This window comes from Vulpes vulpes, chromosome 6, assembly GCF_048418805.1.
Source record: "Vulpes vulpes isolate BD-2025 chromosome 6, VulVul3, whole genome shotgun sequence".
Classification (NCBI taxonomy): domain Eukaryota; kingdom Metazoa; phylum Chordata; class Mammalia; order Carnivora; family Canidae; genus Vulpes; species Vulpes vulpes.
In genome coordinates this window covers 30,810,861-30,834,335 of record NC_132785.1, presented here as the reverse complement: position 1 = coordinate 30,834,335, position 23,475 = coordinate 30,810,861, and the positions used below count along the sequence as shown (strand labels likewise).

Genomic DNA, 23,475 nt, shown 5'->3' with positions numbered 1-23,475 from the left:
GAGTAAAGGGATGGATAAAATTAGATGAAGGAAATTAAGAGTACACTTACATGATAAGCACTGAATAATGTACAGAATTGTTGAATCACTATATTGTACACCTGAAACTAATATAACACTGAACATTAACTATACTAGATTCTTTTTAAAATTTAAAAAAAGAAAAAGAAGAGGAAGAATTCAGATCATAGACACGCACATAGGGAAGGCCATTGGGAAGACACAGGGAGATGGTGCCCATCTGCAAACCAAGACAGTAGGCCTCAGAAGAAACCAACTCTGTTAACACCTTGACCTCAGACTTGCAGCCTCCAGAATTCTGAGAAAAAAATTAATTTCTGTTGTTTAAGCTTTCTTCTGTTGGCAGCCCTAGCAAACTAATACAGTATGTGACCTTGACTAATAGTTATTTATGTATACATACTAGCTTCTAGAAGCTAATCTTATATATATGTATATATATATATATTTATTTTTAAGATTTTATTTATTTATTCATGAGAGACATGGAGAGAGAAAGGCAGAGACACAGGCAGAGGGAGAAGCAGGCTCCATGCAGGGAGCCTGATGTGAGACTCTATCCTGGGACTCTGGGATCACACCCTGAGTCAAAGGCAGAGGCTCAACTGCTGAGCCACCTTGGCGTCCCAATCTTATATATTTATGACTCTGGGAATGTTAAACCTATTAAAAATTATGTTGTGTTTCATACATATACATACACATACACATATTTTTGTCATGCCTTAAAAAATTTACAACTTACAAAGGCATCCAAATAATTTTGAAATCCTTAAAATACAACATTTACACCAAATACACCAGAACATGTTTTTTTTTTAAAACAGTCACTATTATTTATATGAGTAGACAAATTCAATATTCTATATCATTGGGTAGAGTAGCAAATAGGAGTGCTTTTCCCAATTTTAACTCCTTGCCACTTGTGTAACCATAGGCAAATCACATACAGTTAAAGGGGAAAGTGAGGATGTATGGAGTTTTCCTGTTTTGGTACCTTTACCTGGTTGTAAATAGCCCACTGGTCAGCTAGGGCTTATGGATTTTTTTTTAAAGATTTATTTATTTATTTATTTATTTATTTATTTATTTATTTATGATAGACACAGAGAGAGAGAAAGAGAAAGAGAGAGGCAGAGACACAGGAGGAGGGAGAAGCAGGCTCCACGCAGGAAGTCCAATGCAGGACTTGATCCGGGGACTCCAGGATCATTCCCTGAGCCGAAAGCAGACAGACGCTCAACTGCTAAGCCACCCAGGCGTCCCATTTTTTTTTTTGAAAGATTTTATTTATTATTCATGAAAGACACAGAGAGAAAGTGAGGAAATTAAAATTAAATAAAAAGGAAAGAGCATTTCCCTTCTTCTGTCCCAACCCAGCTTTCTACAAACTCCTGGACACTGCCTGTGTAGTAGGTGTCCCATGATTCATGTGTATTTTCCTACTGCAAGATGTTGAAATATAAGCAAGGCAAGAAAGCAAAAATGGAGGAATGGTTGTTAGTTGATGTTCTTGACAAAAGAATTCAAGAATTACATAGGGATGTGATCTTACATCTATGATGCAAATAGCACACAAGCTGCTTTGACAATGTGTAACAAAGACCAAGAAAAAGCATTTATAAAGGAGCATTCAGAGTACAGAACCAGTAGAAGACTATAGCCCATTAGCAAGGGCACAGAAATAACTTTGTTATGACAAACAAACATTGCAAAACATTTTTTGTAGTGGTTTTCTTTTATGATCACACATTAATAACAAATACTTCCTTACCTGACTAAGGCCTGCAGAGCCTGTCTGCTAGCACCACTGGTTGTGTGTAGAAAAGACCAAGCACATTTGTAGAGAACCATATGGCTACAGGCAGTTCTTTAGTCCCAGAAGAACCAGCTTGTTCTCACAGAAGGGTTTAGAAAAGTTGCTGAAGAAACCACTCTGTTCAGACAAAGCAAAAACATCACCATTTATTTCCCTTTCGCATGCATAACTGGAAACAACATGCTTTAGTCTCCTTGATTATAAAAAGCCAGGAAATGAGTAGAATATCTATGATTTTCTGCTATCAACTGTGAATGACTTTCACTAGATTTCATAGCTAATTAACCAAGTTACTGGGGATTAGGGAGCGCAAAAGTATCTTTGTTTCACTAAAAAAAAGAAAAAAGAAAAGAAAAGAAAAGAAAAGAAAAGAAAGAAAAGAAAAAAGAAAAGAAAAGAAAAGAAAATGTCTAAAATAAAACTAATTTGGTCATGGATGCTACTAAAAGATTTCTTTTTTTTTTTTTTTTTTTTTTTTTGCTACTAAAAGATTTCAAAAATAAACAAGTCCCCTGAACGCTGAACAGAGTTTGGCCTATGAAGACAATAGTTTAATAGATAAAAGCTATAGCAAAATTTAAGCAATTACCAGGTTATTTTTATCAGACACAATCTGAGCAGCGAGATCACCAATATTTGCTTTTTTCTCCCCCCTTCTCCAAATCGGATACTGGGTAATTTTTCTGAAGACCTATTAGGAAGTATGCAGTTTTTCAGGAAAAACCACATTCTCTACTAAGTTCAAAATGTCCTTCCGGATTCTCTTATTTATTTATTTTTTCTGACTTGTTACACAACACCTCATCCCCAACCTCAGGGACAAATCTGGCATAGTTACCAGTGGGCAGGTGTCCTTTATTAGACCTGGCATGCCAGTTACAAGGGACATGAGAGAACATAACAGCAAAAGAATATAATCAGTCCCAAACAGTTCCTTAGAATCTGCTTCAGACAAGCTACTGGATACAGGCAGAAGTTTAAGCTGCTTAATTACCAAGTTTTCTGATATCACAGCATTAGGTCTCAAAGAATAGGTAAAGTAGTCAAAGCTGCATCATATAGCTCTCTAATAGCCTGGCTCACCCCAGTGGTGAGGCTTACAGTATCTAAGAAAGCAGATCAATGGCATCTCCCATAGGCAATCACATGAATGAATATGAGTATAAATATTAGATACCCATATACATGAGAATATTATTCCTTTCAACTTATTTTAAATATTAGATATTCACATTTATTAATTTTGTTCCTGTAAGTGAAGTTTTTGAAAATGTTTGAGTAGCAGAGTGTTCAAGGTTAAAATTTTGGTAAGCAACTTGAATGTGGCTAGTCTATGTTTCCAACCAAGGACAGATGAACAGGCTTTTAAGTTACCTTAAACTAGTGATTATCTTCAGTGAATGCTGAAGAGCTAATCTAGGCCTCATGGTCACCAGACATCTGCATAAAGGAGCCATAAGACGTTGTCATTGTGGAGGTCACCCCAAAAGATACCAGTTAAGCATCATTCTCAACATAGCACATTACTTAAACAAAAAAGAGAAAGTTCTAATAATACATTATGATTGCTTTTTATTTTTCTCTAAAATGGGTTAAGAATGCCTCTATTATATTATTTCAGCATGCATGTGTAGTAACTAGAGAAAAATGAGCCCAGCAAGGTAACAGAGAGATTTAATTAGAAGTAATTTCTTCATTCCTAAACTACTCTACATGATGCCTAAGCAACTAGACACTTTTGTTAAAACCAGTGATTGAGATCAGGGAGGGCAAACAACAAACTGATTGAATTTTCCACTTTCAACCAGTCACATGCTTTTGCTTGAAAGTGCTACCAGTAAATCATATCAATTATCTCATATGCAAAATGGTACACGTCTCAAGGTGCAATTTCAAAATTCCTTCCCAAGACAAGTCATTGAGCAATAAAATCGACAAATTATCTGCTGCTAAAAGACAAGCAAAATTACATTTTCTTCTATGTGACATCAGACAGAAATCACTCAAATTCAAAATAAGACATTAGGTCTGGGAGATAACCAGATTATCTTAATTGTATAAGCCAAATGTTCTATTGCAGGACAGAAGGAAAACAGCAGGACTGTTCATAGGCCAATATGGAGATCTTATATGAACACAAAATATTTGAAAATCAGGAAGGTTTATAATCTTTTAGAAGAAAAAGAGACAACTTTCTATGTATCTTCTCTACCATACCAGTTCAGCTCTCAGACACATTTTCAATTTTATTCAAAATTGTATTCCAGAAAATTCCTATGTGTAGCGATTCTATATATCCATAAAACGAAAAAAGATTCAAGGTAATAATATGCTAGTGAGATTTAAAGCTAGAAACAACTGAAAGTATTTCCTATTAAACACATGAACGCTTTTGCTAACATTACACTTGCTCCTTGAAATGCTATACAAGCTAGTCTACCAAATTCCCTTTTCAACATATAATTCGCCTCTAGTTCAATAAACATGATCCTTCCCGGTTATGCTGCAGGAACTAAATGTCCAATCTGTGAAAAGATTTCACAATATTTAAGCAGATGTTTAAACATCTGTTTCTGAGTAAACAAGCAAAAAGTGAACAGGCTCTTCAGAGAGGTGCCCTATGTGAAATTTGTTTCCATCATGTGACACTGCTGACTGTGTTGAGCACGGCGTTATGCATGTCGGATGATGTGCTCTACAAGTCTGAAGGAGCTCAAAGGTGAGATGTTCAATGATCACAAATGACTGGGCACTGATGATGCCACCAGTATTCAGAGCACACTGCAGGCGGGTTAGGTCTCATGTTTATGAGCATGACTTGATAAACAGGAAGCAAAAGATTTTAGTAGAGGCTAAGCAGACTACATGCAATGGTCTGGATCAAGCACAGTAGAGGAAGGAAAGTGAGCTTCCGTGGAGACAGCCTGAGAGCTGCTTACCAGTCCCAGAGGAAGAGGCTGATGTAATGGTGCTATAACCTTCAGGTCACAGAGCTGCAGAGAACAGCCCAAGGGACCGTTGGCAAGGATGATATTGCTTTCATCTGGTCTCATGTGGAAATACGTTAAGTGCAGAATCAGAGCTCAAATGGTTGCCTGCAGAGGAACTGGACAACCTGGGTTTTGTTATCTGCTGGGGCCTGTGTGATGGCATAATGGTACCTTTCATGGGGCCTTTGGGAAGACTCTGGGAAAGAGCTGTGGACTGGGATTTGGGAATATAGCCTCATATTACTTGTCACCACTTCCCAGGGTCCCACTTGGCCTCTTTCTAATCCCTTTGTCCCTGCCCTAGGCCAGGTCCTCACTGTCATTCCCGCAGTCATTTAAAGCCTCCTAAATTATTTTCCTGCATCCAGTCTCTCATCTTCTCAACCCATCCTTCAGAAATTAATTTTTCAAGGTTACATCTATTCTTTTAATACAAAAGCAATAGCTGTCTATAATAGAAAAGATATTCAATATAAAAAAGCAAAAAATTCAAAATCAGTCATAATTTCACTTTTATTTTTTAACAGATATGAAATGACAAGTGAAACTCCTCCTTTACTTTTCTCCTGCCTCTTCAGCCCCAATTGCAATAGCCACCATCAAGAGATCATTTTATATTCTTCCAGGCTTTATTTTATGATTGTAGGAACATATATTCTTGTAGGGGTTTCTCCCCAGATGAAAATAGAATCAGGCTATGAATATGGTTTTCAATGTGCTTTCTGCTTTACTTGTAATAAATACTTTTCCAAGTCAGTACATGTGAATCTACTTCTCTTAACTGCTATACGAATTTCCTTTAATGAATATTCTGTAATTGGTTTAACCATTTTCTTATTGATGGACAGTTCCCCAATTTGGGGCTAGTAAAGAACACTGCAATGAGCATTCTTAGACATATAATTATATTTTATAAATGTAATTAAGCTAATATTTCTGTAGACTAGATCCCTAAAGTGGAATTTCTCATAAAATTGCTGGGTCAAAGGTCATGCAAATTTTAATTTTGATTGAGAATTCCAATTTGCCTCACGAAAAGCTGTACCCATATTCAACACCATCAACACAAGAGTGCCTGTTTTTCCTCGCCAAGCGTGGATGTTATTAACCTTTTTGAGATGTTGCCTATCAAGTGGGCTAATAATACATCTAGTTATTGTTTAATTTTCATCTGTTTAATAATTACTGAAATGTATTATTTTTCCACACTTTTATTGGACATTTATATTCCCTCTTTCATTAATTTCCTGTTCATATTCTTTGCCAATTTTGTATTTGGTTGGGATCCCTGGGTGGTTCCGCACCGAGCGTCTGCCTTCGGCTCAGGGCATGATCCCAAGTCCAGAGAGCGAGTCCCACATTGGGCTCCCTGTGAGGAGCCTGCTTCTCCCTCTGTCTATGTCTCTGCCTCTCTCTGTGTCTCTCATGAATAAATAAATAAAATCTTTTTAAAAATTGTATGTGGCTAATTGTCCTTTTCTCTTTATTACCATTAGGAAAATATTCTGGATATTAATATTTTGTCTTTACATATGTTATATATATATTTTCTCCCAAACTGTCACTTGTTTTAACTTTATTTTTATCTTTTCAAATATTAGTTGTCTTATTATTTTTTTAATATTTATTTATTTATTTATTTGAGAGGGAGAGAGCACAAGCAAGGGGAGGAGCAGAGGAAGAGGAAGAAGCAGTCTCCTTGCTCAGCAGGGGGGCTCCATTCCAGGACCCCAGAATCATGACCAAAGCTGAAGACAGATGCCTAACTGACTGAGCCACCCAGGCGCCCCAAGTTGTTTTACTTTCAATATTCTATTTTTTTCTGTGGTTTCTAGGTTTTATATTATGCTGAGAAAGTTCTTCCTCATCCTACATGTATAAACCCATTTCAATTCCTTTTCTTCTAGTATTTAGTCTTGAGTTTCTTTTTTCAGTGTCTAGGTCTTTAATCTATTTGGAATTTACTTGTCTAAAAGGTGTGGTATAGAGATCTAACTAGGTTCCTAAATATTTTAACATCATTTGAAATAATCCTTTTGCTTAACATTTTTGAAGTTTCATAATTATTCTATTATATTCTCAGATGTGTTAGTGGATGTTTTTAATATAGACATAGTGTGTGCTTGTGTGTAGTTGATGCCTATATGTTTTAATGTCTGTAGGCAAGTTTCCTATATTGCAGACTTCATTCAAAAGGTAGCAAAAGGTCTGTGTCTATAGGGCATGAAACGGTAAATGAAATTATGCTCAAGAAACTCTGAGTTACTTTTAAAAGATGATGTTATCCCAAAGTACACAGATGTATGTTTTTTAATTAGTTCTTTCAAAATATTGCAAAATATATAGTTTAAATTAATGTGTAAAAACAGCATTGCAGAAAGTATTCCTTTTTTTTCAATATTATCTTAGAGTCCAGTTTAAAAAAATGCTTTTTTAAAGAGTAGACAATTTTCTGTCATTTCTCTAAGCTGAGAGTAAATTATTGCAACCACATTTTACAGTCCATGTCATGACATAGCTTCAATTAGGAAACAATTTATTCTGTCCAGTGAGACAGAATAAATGGCTCACAGTGGCAGTCCATTTTGCCATTGCCAGGTCTCCAGTCCAACAGAAATAGAATTTTTTCACAGATGGGTAGTTCTCAAGAGACCAAGTCTCTGGAATCTTCCCTCAGAGTCTGCATTTTTAAAAATCCTTGTTTCAACTTAGAAGAAAGAATTTTCATACTAAGCCTTGTTCTTACGAGTAGCAAATTATAGAAATTTTTAAAAAATATAGTATTTAATAACCTAGAAAGCACTAGCATGAAGGATATCACCAATGGGGAGAAGCTGAAGGCATAAAGTACTAACAAACCCTAACACTTCTTCAGTTTTACTGAATGTTCCTTCCACTGTTGCTGAAGCCAGATATTCTAGAAGGAAAGGAAGCATGGGAATAGGGTGAAATAGGAGTTGGGAAAGAGATTTTTTCCCAACTCTTCCATTCCTGTACTATTGTTACACTGTGTAAATATCTTCACAAGGAGAATGAATGGAAATATATATACAAACCACTGAATTATTAATGTTCTTCACACTGTGAAGTTAAGTGAGAAAATGTTCCTTAAATTAGCTTGACAGGAAGATGTGGATTATGTCATCGACCAGGATGCTTTTTAGCTCCTGAAGAATGTATGGTAAAGGTAGAATTCAGTTTGAGAAAAGGTCTGTCATATTGTTCTTAAAGAATGTAACATCAATTGAAATCAGTGACTATCTCTACCAAACCCCAAAAAAGATACAGATTAAGTGCTCCCAAGTGAGTTATTAGTATCTGTCTGCACATCTGAGCATCTGCTTCTTCAAATTGATAGAGATAATTAAGCCAGGCATAATTTGCATCTTGAGTATATAATTATTCTTTATCTTAGCCAAGGACTAAGATCATGCCGTTATTATTAAAATTGCTTTCTTGTCCTTTAAGGACTAAATTGGCTATCTTGCTCTGTGCCCATGTCTACATGTAATTGTCTTAATCCCTCCATAAAGGCCAGGACTATGCTTTACTCATTTGTATATCCCTTACATATCCCATACACCTTTTGAAATTGCTTATAGCATATTGCCTTGTAAACAGTAGGTATTCAGTAAACATTGTAGGCATATTATATGAATCATCAAGTATTTTCTAGAATAGTATGATCTAGGTGTTCATTTTGTCTAATATGATTCATATAAAAAGTTAGTACTGATTTCAAAATGAATATTCACTATAAAGTTTAAAGATACAATCATCAAATACTTAAAATCCACTATACAAAAAAAATAAGAGTTTGTAGATATACATTGTGAATCAGTTAAGTCTCGGATTCTTTTGGATTGATAACAACTCCTGTACAACATATCAAAAGAAGGAAATGCACATCTAACTCCTTAAACATTTACCTTACTATTTCTGCTACACATTAAGGATTTAATAGTTACGCTACTAGATGTGTTCTTATGCATATTTCTTTAAATGCCCCTCAAAATTAAGCAGGAAGCAATACGTCAAACACTTCAAAGATAATTGAAATATTAATCAGGCCAATTTGTCTGATATAGATACTCAAATGGCCCACCTTAGGACCTGTTTTGTGATTCCATCTTTTTGCATTTAGCAGGGTTCTGGAGAGAATTTCCAGGAAAGGGACTGACAAGATTTAAAAAGAATATAGGGTTTGTGCAGCCCGGGTGGCTCAGTGGTTTGGCACTTCTTCAGCCCAGGGCGTGATCCTGGAGACCCTGGATCAAGTCCCATGTCGGGCTCCCTGCATGGAGCCTGCTTCTCCCTCTGCCTGTGTCTCTGCCTCTCTCTCTCTCTCTCTCTCTCTCTCTCTCTGTCTCTCATGAATAAATAAATAAAATCTTTTTAAAAAGTAAAAAATAAAAATATAGGGTTCAAGACAAAAGGGCTGAGTTAGAAACATAATATCCATTCTGGACTAGAGTACAGAAAAGGAAATCATGGCAAGAATTTGTCATACAACAAAAGCAAACACAATAAGAGGGCTGGGGTCAGGATGGTGGTTGAAAGGGTGCTTTCTAGGGATATGATACTCAGTTTAGACTCATTCCAGACCCTATTATCAGCTACATTTGAGCCCAGTGATATACTGTTGACTTGGACAGGATACATTCAGAGACTGGGTGAGAGAGAAGCCTGCTACAGAAAGATCCCCTGTACTTACAGCTGAATGGGGCTGGGATTGGTAGAAATGGACCAGGACATTAAAATCATTAATGGACTAGTGTCCCCTCACTACTATCACACTCACACTCACTGACCATCTTCTCAGAATAATTTAGTATTGTGTAAGCACAATTCTATTCTTTAAATTTATTTTTAGGGATCCCTGGGTGGCGCAGCGGTTTGGCGCCTGCCTTTGGCCCAGGGCGCGATCCTGGAGACCCAGGATCGAATCCCACATCGGGCTCCCGGTGCATGGAGCCTGCTTCTCCCTCTGCCTATGTCTCTGCCTCTCTCTCTCTCTGTGTGTGACTATCATAAATAAATAAAAATTAAAAAAAAATTATTTTTATTGGAGTTTAATTTGCCAACATATAGCATAACACCAGTTGTAAGCACAATTCTAATATGCTGTTTTAAAAATCTTCATTTTGGGGACACCTGGGTGGCTCAGTGGTTGAGCATCTGCCTTTGGCTCAGGTGGTGATCCCAGGGTCCTGGAATTGAGTTCCGCATCAGGCTCCCTGCAGGAAGCCTGCTTCTCCCTCTGCTTATGTCTCTGCCTCTCTCTGTGTCTCTCATAAATAAATAAATAAAATCTTCAATAAATAAATAAATACATAAATAATACAAATCTTTATCTTGAATAGTGATGATCATCATTATCATCTTCATCTTTTGGAGATAGTAAGAGTTGATGGGGATAAACATAGAGTATAGGTGGAAATAGAAAAATGTTTAAAAGCACTTGTAAAACTGATTTTATTGTTCTTAATGTCTATCAAATTTATTAAACAAGTATATGAAACAGATAACAGTATAACACTGCCCTTGGGGCCTGTGCTATGAAATTACTTTTCTGTGAGCTACTTTATTTGAAGACATATACACCACTTTTTACACTTCATTCAAGAGATTATCTGAGATAGGATAAAGAGGATTCCATTTAACACCAAATTTCCTTCCATCTGGTGTTGTAACTAAGTACCACAAACTAGGATTTGGAACAAAGACCTTGGAATTGGGAATCAAAAACTAATATTGTGGTAAAACACCCTAGGTCAAAGCCAGAAACCTGAATCAGCATATTCAGCAGAATAAAGAGTGTAAATGATGAGGAAAACAGAAAAGACAAAAGTAGATTCAGAGCCTAAAATGGAGTAAAATTCCAAGCAAGCATTCATAATAACATTATTTCTAGATCAGAATACCAGGACAACATATAAATGCCAGTGTTCTATTTAGAAGGTCTTTGGACTCTCATTTGTTACAGAGGATTCTAAGACCAAGGATTCTAGGTGAGAGATGGCTGAGAGGCAGGTTTACAACAACAGATTACCATCCCCTTTTTAGACACAGGCTAGCTAGTTAGCTCTGAAATAGTCTAAATAGTTAATGAACTTGAAACTAAAAAAAAAAAAAAATTTACTCCAAAGCATTTTATGAAAGCATACTTAAAAAAGCATTTAGTAAAGTCTTGCTTCTGCTTAATCCAATCTTATTTCCCACCACTCTGCAAAATGATTCTACTACACTCACTTCTCCCAAACATGCCTTGTGCCCTCCTGTCTATACAGTTTTTTGCTAGTTCTTCCCGCAATCCAATTAATGTCCTCTATCATACCTCCATTTATGCAAGCATTCCACATCCAATAAGATCAACTCAAATCCCACACTTTATGATAAGGTCTTTTTTATTGATCCCAACTTGAAATGATTTCTCATACCTCCGAATTCTCACACCAGTCACTGGACCCTTCACATAGATTGTCTTACAATATTAATTTTATTTCCTGTTCCTATAATTAACTGGATTGCTAGCTCTTTGAGGAAGCAGTGACTGTATGTTATCACCTCTGGATTCCTATTGTACATTAAAATACTTGATTAATATTTACTGAATGGAACTTGAAGTCAGAGGCCTTGTTTTAGTATATGTATCTCTGTATTTCTCCAGCCCCAGCACATGCCTTGCTATATAAAGCCAAACAATTCAAAATGGTACTGAATACTAGCTCTGATTGGTTAAAATACAAAACACAAAAATACAAATTTTTCTTTCTTTCTTTGTCTTTCTTTCTTTCTTTTTCTTTCTTTCTTTCTTTTGCCAGTACATTTCATCTTTTCCAAACACATTTTATTGCTATAATTTGGAAATTCTCTAACAAATGTAATTAGAACAAAACTATAGAACTACAGAGGAAAAAATACAAATCACATTCTAATGATTTTTTTCTTATTTTCCAAGTCATACATAATCATTATTTAAAAATTAGAAATTGGAGAAACACAAAAAGAAAAATGTATATATACACATATTTTAAATCACTTAAAATACTACTACCCAGAGATAGCCATTATTAAAGTTTCTGATGCTTAATCTTTCCTCACTAGAATTATTTTACATTGCTTATATCCCTAGGTCTTTCTAAATAAAATTACCCTACCCATACCCTTCTACCATATGAAACTTACCACACCAGCCCATTACCCCATATATATCTCAACAGGTTGTCCAGAAACAAATCTAGTTCAATAAAATAAGCCAAGCAATAGGCTCTATCTTGAGAATTTAAACCAAAAGCAATTAGCAATAGGATCTGAAACCAAAAGGTCATGCATTAGAGGAACCATACTGTGCTATGGGCAAATTAATTTTACAAGGTACAGATGAATATGAATATGCCAGTTTAAAGTGCAACAGAAAGAAGCTGGGAGGCATAGTCTGAGTCATGTTCAAGGGGAACATTGGAGGGAAGGCTCTGAACTCTGATTGCCTAGAGCCTTCTTAAATCCAGAACTATCTCTCACTCCAGACTCCATCATGATGTCAGGTCTGTAACGAAGGCCTTGGACTCTTGGCTACCCAGGGGAATTTCCTTTAATATTTCTTATGTAGCCCATCAATGAGGTCTCTTTTCTTAGGCTAGCTTGAATGTTTTAAGAATGAAATGGACGGCTTTCCTAGATTTTTTCATAACTATGTATATCTTTTCAAAACAGTATTTTTACCGCTAAAAGCCTGCTTGACACAGTGATATGCTGTATTGATGTGCGTACTCATTACAAATGGCTTCATGACATTTCGTTGTGTCATAATCTGCTTAACCTATACTCTATTACTAGATATTGGATATTGTTTTCAATTTTTCCCTGATTTAAATTATTCCTCATTTAGTACTCTTGGCATAAATTATATTTTCTGGGGTACCTGGGTGGCTCAGTGGTTGAGTGTCTGCCTTTGGCTCAGGTCATGATCCTGGGGTCCTGGGATCAAGTCCTATATCAGGCTCCCTGCAGGGAGCCTGCTTCTCCCTCTGCCTATGTCTCTCCCTCTCTCTTTGTGTGTTTCTCATGAATAAATAAACAAAATCTTTAAAAAAAAAACTTTTTAAATAAAATAATTATATTTTTCAGTCACAGGAATATGCTGTTCATATGATATAACTTACTAATAGGGTCATTAAAATTCTATTCTTGTAGTTCTATGCTGTCAAATACAGATAAAAATAAGCAAATTACAGTTTGGAGACAATTATTATTGCAACTGAATTCTATAAGTAGTATTCTAAAACAGGGATTCTTAAGGTGAGAATTCAGGAATAGGCTTCAGGGGATTTATGATCCCTAAAATTCTATGCAAACATTTGTGTTCATGTATATATTTGCATCTTTCCTTAAGCATATTGATAACTTTAACAAATTATCAATATATGTATACAATGAACAATGATTATATAAATCCAAATTAAATTAACATAATGCATCTAATATGCTCAGCACTATACCTAACAAATATTAAACTTGAAATAAATATTAATTAGTATGATTAATAACAGTTGTGCACATCAAATATTCAGTTTCCTTCTATGGTTTTTTTAATTGCTATCCCCGGATAACACTTTATCATTAAATATATACCCACTAAAATGGTGGATATGAAATGGACATGAAATAAATTCACTGAAATGGTGATTTTTATACATTCACAAATTAAACAAAACTTGCTGATTTATGCCTAGACACATATTATGCAACTGTAACATTCTTATTACTTATGAAAAGAGAGCAATTTATTTTCTGCTTGATAAGGTAAGTGATAGGACATCACACGAAGTGATGTGAATAACATTGATTTTCTCATCCATTTGAGGTTTGTCAAATAGTGTTGTCAGTGTATTATTTTCTTCAGAAGTCACCGCAGCTCTACTTAACCTCAAGTCTTTATTAGTTTGCTTATGGTCTTTTCCTTTCTCTTAAGAGAGAATATATGTCACCAAGATAAAATAATCATCTACAAAAATTTTGATTTTTTTAATATTTAAATCACCTGAAAAAAATTCATCAGTGTATGCATATAGCTTCACATGACATTTTTAATGATGATATTGATAGTGACTTTTCTCAAAACTGAGTTATAGTTTCTGTTTGATAACATAATATTTGACCACTCATTTTTAAATATTCCTGCATATCTTAGTAACATATGGCCCACAATTTTATTCTGGGGATTATTATTATAACCAAAAATGCACAACCAATTCACAGGGAAAGTGAAATTTCCTTCTGGGAGCTCCTAGGGACAGTCTTATTTACCCTGTCAAGGTTTCCCTGTTAAGAAATGCTATGGAACCATTTGTTCAATGACTACATACTGATCATGAAGAGGGGGGAGAGGAACATAATCACATTTCCCCCACAAAATATAAATGAAGAACTGAAAACTGATCTCAGGTCCCCATCCGTAAAATGATATGAATACCTACCTTACAGATTTGTTTAATTATTAAATAAAACATTTACATAAATCATTTAATTAGCCTACAATCTAGCACAAAATAAGTGTTCAGTGTTTGTTGTGTCTGAAATTGAATTAGCCACCCTAAGGAAGCTGAGTGCTGCTTCCAGTTCAGCTCAAAGCTTATGAAATGTCCCCAAAATTTGTGACAAACTTCACAGAGGTAATTTCTATTTATAAAATCCTCAGAAAAAGATGGGAAAAAATATCAATTCCTCCACCCCAAAAAGTGAGTTTTCTACTCACATTCATCGACAGTATCAAACACAAGTGGCCTAAAAGAGAACCCCCAAAATGATGTGCTTTGTGTTATTTCTAGCATAATCTAAGATTGAATATAATAGATTATATTTATTTATATTAACCAGATGGTGTTGAGAAATAAAAGGCAATATAAATATCATCTAAGTTTTAAATAAAAGGAGAAAAAGGATTTTTAAATGAGCTACAAGAACAAACACAAAAGAGACTTGATTTTGAAGAATGAGATTAATGAACTCTATTAACCAGACAGAGAGGAGTATTGGCAGCCAGGTGCTGGAGCTCGTTCATACTTGCTTGCAAGAGCCAACTGTTAAATTTTCAGGAATTTTGCAAGCTAATTGTTAAAGGTGGCCATTATTAAAAAGTTAAATTACATAAACTTGTATTCTTAAAAATTATATTAAATTGAAAGGTAATAAATACTCAAACACTTTCTAATTATTTTACTAGATGTTAGGATTATCTATTCTCTTGAGATTATTTATGTCTATTATATCTATATGCAGAAATACTATATACAATTGTGTATTATTATGCATCTCTAACTCCATGTTCAATGGTGACCTAGTGGTAGCTTAAAATCATTCATCATGGGAATATTTATACAATGGAAATCAGCAAATGTCACAAATTAGGGCTTTTTCTTCTTCTTTTTTTCCTCAAAGAACCAGTTGTTAAACATTTTCCAGCACAACACTGAGAATTGATCTCTTTTTGCTTTCAGAAAGACATAAAGTCTGAACAACTCCTGGCTTTGGGAAAGAAATGGGTCTCTCTCTCTCTTTTTTTTTTTTTTTTTAAGATTTTAATTCATTGGGATCCCTGGGTGGCGCAGCGGTTTGGCGCCTGCCTTTGGCCCAGGGCGCGATCCTGGAGACCCGGGATCGAATCCCATATCGGGCTCCCGGTGCATGGAGCCTGCTTCTCCCTCTGCCTGTGTCTCTGCCTCTCTCTCTCTGTGTGTGACTATCATAAATAAATAAAAATTTAAAAAAAAAGATTTTAATTCATTTATTTATTTGAGAGAGAGAGAGCATATGAACAGGGGGCAGGAGCAGAGGGAGAGGGATAAGCAGACTCCCTGCTGAACAAGAAGCCCAATGTGGGACTCCATCTCAGGACTCCGAGATCATGGCCTAAACCAACTAAGCCACCCAGGTGACCAAGAGATAGGTCTTCATACCTTTGCTGGAAGACAATTCTCCAAGTGTCTCTCACAATTCCATACCCTTTGTGAAACAATCCTTGTTTCAAGGATTTTTCTATAGCAAACAGCCCTGAAAGTTATAGATATGCCTGTTGCACATTATTTTAAAAAATTCAGGTTCCCTAAGCTCAGGGTTGCTTTCCTATAATTCAAACCACTGCTGTGAAGACATCTATCTGAGCCATTACACCTGTGTCATTTCAGGGGCCCTTGGAAGCAAAGGGAACTGACAAAAACATACTGATACTCAGACTGTGGCTGTGCTATTCTAACATTACTTTCAGTCCCAAATTCTCTTGTCTTATGCCAGCCTCCATCAGGCTGTGTGCAGGTGCCCTGTTCATTTGCTAAAAGGTAAACTCTTGGGTCCTCCAAAGTTCTTGATAATCCTTATCTAAAAGACTAATCTAGGGTTGCCTGGGTGGATCAGTAGGTTAAGCATCTGCCTTCAGCTCAGGTCATGATTCCAGGGTCCTGGGATGAAGTCCCACATCAGGTTCCCTGCTCAGATGGGAGCCTGCTTCTCCCTCTCCCTTGGCCCCTCCCCCTACTCATGTTCTCTCTCTCTCTCAAATAAATTAATTTAATTAAATAAATAAAAGAGTCATCTAACAGTGCTACAAAGGGATTTTTTTCCTTTTTATTTCAAAGTGTTTTCTTAAATGCAGTTTCAAGGATTTTAGTTGCTATATACTTCCCTAGCCCCTTCTCTACTTGTCAGAATCTTCATATTCTCTCAATTCCAAACAAGGTTCCTTCTATTTCTCATCCATGGTACAAGCAAAAAAGTCTATTTTCAAGAGAATGACAGAAAAGTATTAAGACAGAGAAAAAATAATAGAAGGAAAAAGCAATATCTTTCTTTTTTTTAAAGATTTTATTTATTTATTCATGACAGACACAGAAAGAGAGAGGTAGAGACACAGGCAGAGGGAGAAACAGGCTCTGTGCAGGGAGCCTGACTTGGGACTCGATCCCAGGTCTCCAGGATCACACCTCGGGTTGAAGGCGGCACTAAACCGCTGGGCCACCGGGGCTGCCCTATCTTTCCTTTTCAATAGTGAAAATTCAGTTTAACATGCCAGTGAAAAGTTTAAAAATCTGAAGACTGTTATAAAAACTAAGGAATTATTTTTAAAACCTGCTTTACAAAAATGGCAGCTGATAACAGAATAATAAATAAAGTCACTTAGGGAAAATAGTGCCTGATGGTTCTAAGAAAGTATGACTATAATACATTTATTACTGTTATTATCATCTTAATATGATACTATACCCATTTTAGAAATAGCCAACTTTTTAAATAACACAAAGTTTTATTTTGAAGTTGATCATGATAATTTAGAAGGAGCGCCCTCTTAGCCAACCTGAGGATGTATGAAGTCATCCTCCTCTTTAGTTATTCTGACAGGCTCTGGGCACTAGAGGCCACTGCGAAGATCATCAGATGAAGATTTGTGAAACTTCTATATCACTGAAGCAATGCCTGATTCAGGTGGCACATGCTTGGAGTATTGCCAGCACTGCTCCTAACAAATTTTACCTATTCACAAAGAAATGGATTTACAGATTATCACCTCTAATAGTATATTCTAATATAAAACCTCTTTAGTTTATCTTTTTTGAGTGAGTGACCATGTCTTATTTCTCAAAAACAAATGACAAAGTCATAGCAATAGAAAAATAATCCATTATATTTCAACATAAAGTTAAAGTAGACATTATTTTTCTAAATCACACCCTTTCCACTTTTTACCATTACAGATCTGCGAGCTTTAGAATTAATTAGCACTTAGAAATCACAGCAAATTTTTCATCATCTAAAAATAGTCAAGAATAGCAGGAAAATTACTGTTGTGTCAAACAAGAGGATTTTTAAAATAAAGTTATGTTGATTGGTAGTTGATTTTATCATTCTTTCTTTCTTATATCTCATTAAACTGGACTCAAAATATAGTATTTTAAATTAACCTAACCAGAATATGTTGCCCGTATTTCACCATATAACACCCACCTATAGGATAGAATTAAGACACATTAATAGTAACAACCCATTTTTCTACTGACTTTGTCCCTCAAGCTACAATTTTGGATCCCCAGATTCTCTCAAAATCCCTGCAATTTTACCTGGGAGTCTCCAGGAGCAGATCCATTGCCTCTACTACTTGCACAAGAGCAGTCACAGAAACTGTATGCACAGGATCCAGTCTTAATGATGCTAAATGTGAAGAGCTTTCTGGAAACCTCCATATGCCAAAGCATGCTGTGGCCCCTCCAGAAAAGGGAGAATGCATCTCTTCCTTTTTGACTTCGTGCCCAGACACCAAAGTAAAGATGCTTGGTGTCCTCACGTCTTAGAGACTATGGAGACTATGGGACTATGGAGACTCCCATTCTTAACTCCTATTTTCTATAAGACTTACGTGGCACTGGACCAGAGCTGAGAGGCTAACAAAGTGAAGCACATAAAATCAAGCCTCCCCTGAGGCATCTGTTAGGCCAAATCTTCCATTCTTGACTTTTCCATCTTAGACATGAGTTTTTTCTTAAGGGGTTTCATTGAGTTATGTAAATAGACCACTGGCAGGCACATGCCTCCCCCACCCATACGCCATACCTAGCCAGCCAAACATGTTTGAATCCTAGCAGAAAATTCAGCTTAGACTACAGTGAGGTTCCCCCAGTATGCTTAAAAAAAAAAAAAAAAACTAATGTAAAAGTTGGCAGCTATCCAGCTATCCTTAATTATTGTTACATATCCAGTGTAAGATGAAAGACTAAAAATAAAAATGGTCTTCTGAATGGAGACCATAGAAGATAAAATTAGTTTTTCATAATCATTTAGGGAAATTATTTTGCTTGTATTATTTAGAGCATCAGGGCTATATATCATATATTATAGATGTGCTCTTAAAGATGGACCTCAAGAGAAGATTGCCTCATATAAGGAAAATCCAAATCACCGAAATTAATATAATAGGCCAAAATAGCACATAATGGTCCAATATTCAAACACAAACGGACTGAACTGCTTTGAACAGCACAAATATTTAGTGTTCTCTTTTCCTCTTTCTTTGTATCACCAGAAATCAAGAGTTGTCTTTTCTCTAAAACTGGATGGCTTCACACTGACAATATCTTTTTTCTCTAGTACATTCTATGTCTCTTTTATTTCCAGAAATTCGTATCGAAATCTGTGTAATTTAGGATTTTTGACATGTGCTTGGCCCCATTGACATTGGGAAAACCTAAAAAGATTACACTATATATTAACAAACTAAAAAAATTATAATCTTATAAATAGATGCAGCATGTGAGAAAATCCATTCTTGATACAAATTTCAGCAACATAAGGAGAGAATTTTCTCAAACTGCTAAGAGACATCTATGAGAAACCTACTGCTAACATCATACTTAATGGTCAAGGAAAGAATGCTTTCTCCTTAAGGTTATGATCAAGGGAAGGGTACCCATTCTTAGCACTTCTATTCAACATTATATTAAGGATCCTAGCTCATGCAAAAGGGCAAGAAAAAGATATTTAGCATCCTTTATCTTGGGGAAAAAACCCTATCTTTATTCAGAGATGTCAATCATTTATATAGGAAACTCTATGGAATCCACAAAAAAGGCTATTAAAACTAATAAGTGAGTTTGGAAAGGTTGTGGATATAAGATTGACATAGAAAAATCACTATTATTTCTATATTCCAGCAACAGAGATTTAAATTGAAAAAGTAATACCATTTATAATAGCATAAACTTAAAAAATATTTAGGAATATATCTGACAAAAGATATGCAAGATTTGGACATTGAAAACTATAGAACACAGCCAGAGAAATTAAGAAAGACCTAAATAAATTGAGAGATATACCATATTGATAGGTTGAAAAACTCAATATTGTCAAGCTGTTTTCCCCGGATTGATCTATAAATCCAACAAATTCCAGTAAAAAAAAAAAAAAGGACATTTTGTGTAGAAAGTGGGAAGTTCTAAGATTCATATGGAAATACCAAAGAATTTAGAAGGCTAAAATAAGTTGGAAAAAATTGGGGGACTAATGATAATTATATTTTAATAATTATGATAAAGCTACAGTTATCAAGACAGTAATACAGATGTGAAGAAAAAGTAGATCAGTAGTACAGAACGGGGATCCCTGGGTGGCGCAGCGGTTTGGTGCCTGCCTTTGGCCCAGGGCGCGATCCTGGAGACCCGGGATCGAATCCCACATCGGGCTCCTGGTGCATGGGGCCTGCTTCTCCCTCTGCCTGTGTCTCTGCCTCTCTCTCTCTCTCTGTGACTATCATAAAAAAAAAAAAAAAAAAAAAAAAAAAAAAAAAAAAAAAAAGTAGTACAGAACAGAGATTCCAAAAGTAGACCTATACAGATAGGGACATGTGACTTTTTTTTTTTTTAAGATTTTATTTGTTTATTTGGGAGAGAGAAAGTGAGAGACAGAGCACAAATGGAAGGGGATTGGGAGGGGCAGAGAGAAGGAGAAGCAGAGTCCTCACTGAGCAGGGAGCCCAATGCAGGGTTCAATCTCAGGACCCTGGGATCATGACCTGAGCCAAAGGCAGAGGCTTAACAACTGAGCTACCCAAGCACCCTGACTTGTGAGTTTTTTTTTAACGGATGTGTTCAGGTAATTCAATAAGAAAGGATAGTCTTTTCAATAAATGGTGTTAGAATAATTGGATCAATACATTAAAAAATTGAGCTTTAATCCATATGTCATACCATATATATAGGTTACTTTAAAAAACCTCTTTCTTTTCTTTAAGATTCCTTATTTATTCATGAGAGACACAGAGAGAGAGAGAGGCAGAGATATAGGCAGAGGGAGAAGCAGGCTCCCCATGGGAAGCCCGATGCAGGACCCAATCCCAGGACACCAGGATCATGACCGGAGCCAAAGGCAGACGCTCAACCACTAAGGCACCCAGGTGCCCCAAAAGACTTTTTTGCTTAAGTTTCAGCTTAGTTATCATACAGCATTATGTTAGTTTCAGGTGTACAATGATTCAACAGTTTAATATATTACTCAGTGCTAATCAAGATAAGTATGCTCTTAATCCCCTTCACCTCTTTCACTCATCCTCCCACTGATCTCTCCTCTGGTAACCATCTTTCTCTATAGTTAGAGTCTTTTTTTTAAGGTTGTCTCCTTCTTTCCCCTTTGTTTACTGCTTTCTTTCTTAAATTTCACATATGAGTGAAATCATACGGTATTTGTCTTTCTCTGACTGGCTTATTTCACTTAGCATTATACTCTCTAGATCCACCCATGCTGTGGCAAATGGCAACACTCCATTCTTTTTTTTAATGGCTGAATAATATTCTGTTGTATATATACACAACATCTTCTTTATCCATCTATCAATGGACACTTGGGCTGTTTCCATAGTTTGGTTATTATAAATAATGCTGCAATAAACATGGTGAGATATCACCTCACACTTGTCAGAAGGGCTAAAATAAAAAACTCAAGAAACAGCAAGTGTTGGTTAGGATGTGGAGAAAAAGGAACCCTCATGTACTGTCAGTAGGAATGTAAACTGGTGCAGCCACTGTGGAAGACAGTATGGAGGTTCCTCAAAAAATTAGAAATAGAATTGCCATATGATTCAGTAATTCCACAACTGGGTATTTACCCAAAGAAAACAAAAGCACTAATTTGAAGGTATATATGCACCCCTATGTTTATTGAAACAAATTACCTCTAAATGTACCAAAAACCTAAATGTAAAATCTACAGCTGTAAAACATCTAGACAAAAGCACAGGAGAGAATACTTGTGTCCTTGGGTTAGGCAAAGATTTCTTAGCTAAACCACCAAAAACACAATTATTATTATTATTTTTAAAGATTTTATTTATTTATTCATGAGAGAGAGGCAGAGACACAGGCAGAGGGAGAAGCAGGCTCCATGCAGGGAGCCTGATGTGGGACTTGATCCCAGGTCTCCTGGATCAGGCTGAAGGCGGCGCTAAACCGCCAAGCCACCTGGGCTGCCCATCCAAAAACACAATTAACAAAAGAAAAAAAAAAAAAAAGATACATTGGCTTTGTCAAATTTTTTAACTTGTGCTCTTAGGCACTACTAAGAGAGAAGAAAAGAAGACTCACACTTTTAGAAAACATAAAGAATATATTTTTAAACCCTCAAAATTCAATAGTAAAAAAAGAATAATATAATCATTTTAAATTGATCAGAATATTTGAACATATACTTCACTAACGAAATACATGTATGCTAAATAAGCACATGAAAAAATGCTCAACATCTCTCATCATTAGGGAATTGCAGATTAAAACCACAATGAGATGCCCTACACAGCTATTAAAATGGCATCAATATTAAGAATTACTAACATCCATATCAGCTTCCTAACTGCTAAAAAGTCTGCAAAGCCTGAAATAAATGGAGATTTGGAATGACAATACTTTGTCACTATTAGTCTTATTTTGCACCACAGTGAAACAGTAAAATGTTAAATTACTATTCTTTTTGAAGTAGTGAAATCTTAAATTACCACCCTTAACTTAAAAGCCTTCAATCAATTTGAGAAGGACTAAATATAGGGATTCTGGAGTAAGAGTCCAGCTTCCCTGAAGTTTTAACTTAAACACATAGAACACAGTGCATTTCAGTGAGCTGTGTTAGTAACCCCAAGCTCTGAAGGTGTTAACCAGCCATTAGGTACCTAGCATCCTAGCCAGTCAGTGAGGAAAGAAATCCATTGCCTTAAAAATAGAATGAAAACACTTTTATCTCATCTGTATTGTTCACTGTACTTTGTGCCATGCCTACCATGTATCCTAGGCATATAAAAGTGATTAATAAGGTCTCTCCTTAAGAGACTCAGTTTAGTATTAATCTTGGTATCAACAAGCAATGTCACAGTGTCATTAATATAATAGTAGATATATTGCTAAAGAATAAGATGCAACCATATAATTACAGAAATAATTGCTGTGACTTTATAGGGAATATGGCTTTATGCCCATGGAAGAACAAAGATTACTGGATTAAGGTTTCGATTTCTGAACACCTGGTGAATCAGATACTCTGACACAAAAGAGATCATAAAGCACAGTGTATGGCTGGTACAAAGAAAGAGGGAAAATACAACATTGTGTAGCAAATTATCTATTCACTAAACTCAATTACCCTTCATTTGAATTTGTTTTTGCCAAATATGAAGATTGCTCTTTCTATATAGACCTTCCTTTGACATCTGAAGAATGTTTTCAGGTTGATTCATTAGCTTGGTGATAGACATCAAATTTTATTTCCAGGCTTTTTTTTTTTTTTCAAGTTCCAAGATCAAGATTAACTGCCTGTCTGATCATTTCTCATCATTCACATAGACATGTCCTAGTTCATGGTCAGCAAGTTTAAAAAAACAAATGCATCTAATGGGTGTAGTACAAATATAATGAATATAATTAGGTAGGCACTTCCTTATAATTAGTTTGTAAACTTTCATAATAACTCTTATTCCTATCAACAAGCCATTATATTTTTTTTGCACTTACTCGTGCTCCTGAAATTTTATTTAAATTCTAAATGTTCTGGCCACATCTAAAGGCTCTGGCCACAACATAGAGTAAAAAATAGATAGGCAAGTAAAGTAAATTTGAGAAATTTACA

At 35.7% G+C, this 23,475-nt stretch overlaps 1 protein-coding gene across 11 annotated transcripts in view; it reads right to left on the bottom strand.

Moving 5' to 3' along the window:
- SCEL (sciellin) overlaps positions 1-23,475 on the bottom strand; it is a 294,897-nt gene that overhangs the window by 205,779 nt on the left and 65,643 nt on the right. For 9 of the 11 annotated variants that reach the window (XM_072760824.1, XM_072760813.1, XM_072760822.1 and 6 more), the window contains one exon: positions 1,796-1,957. The gene's annotated coding sequence lies outside the window, so the exon portion shown is untranslated. Of the gene's footprint in view, positions 1-1,795; positions 1,958-2,429; positions 2,578-23,475 lie in introns of those variants that run through there. The other 2 variants (XM_072760814.1, XM_072760818.1) reach the window with 2 other exon arrangements.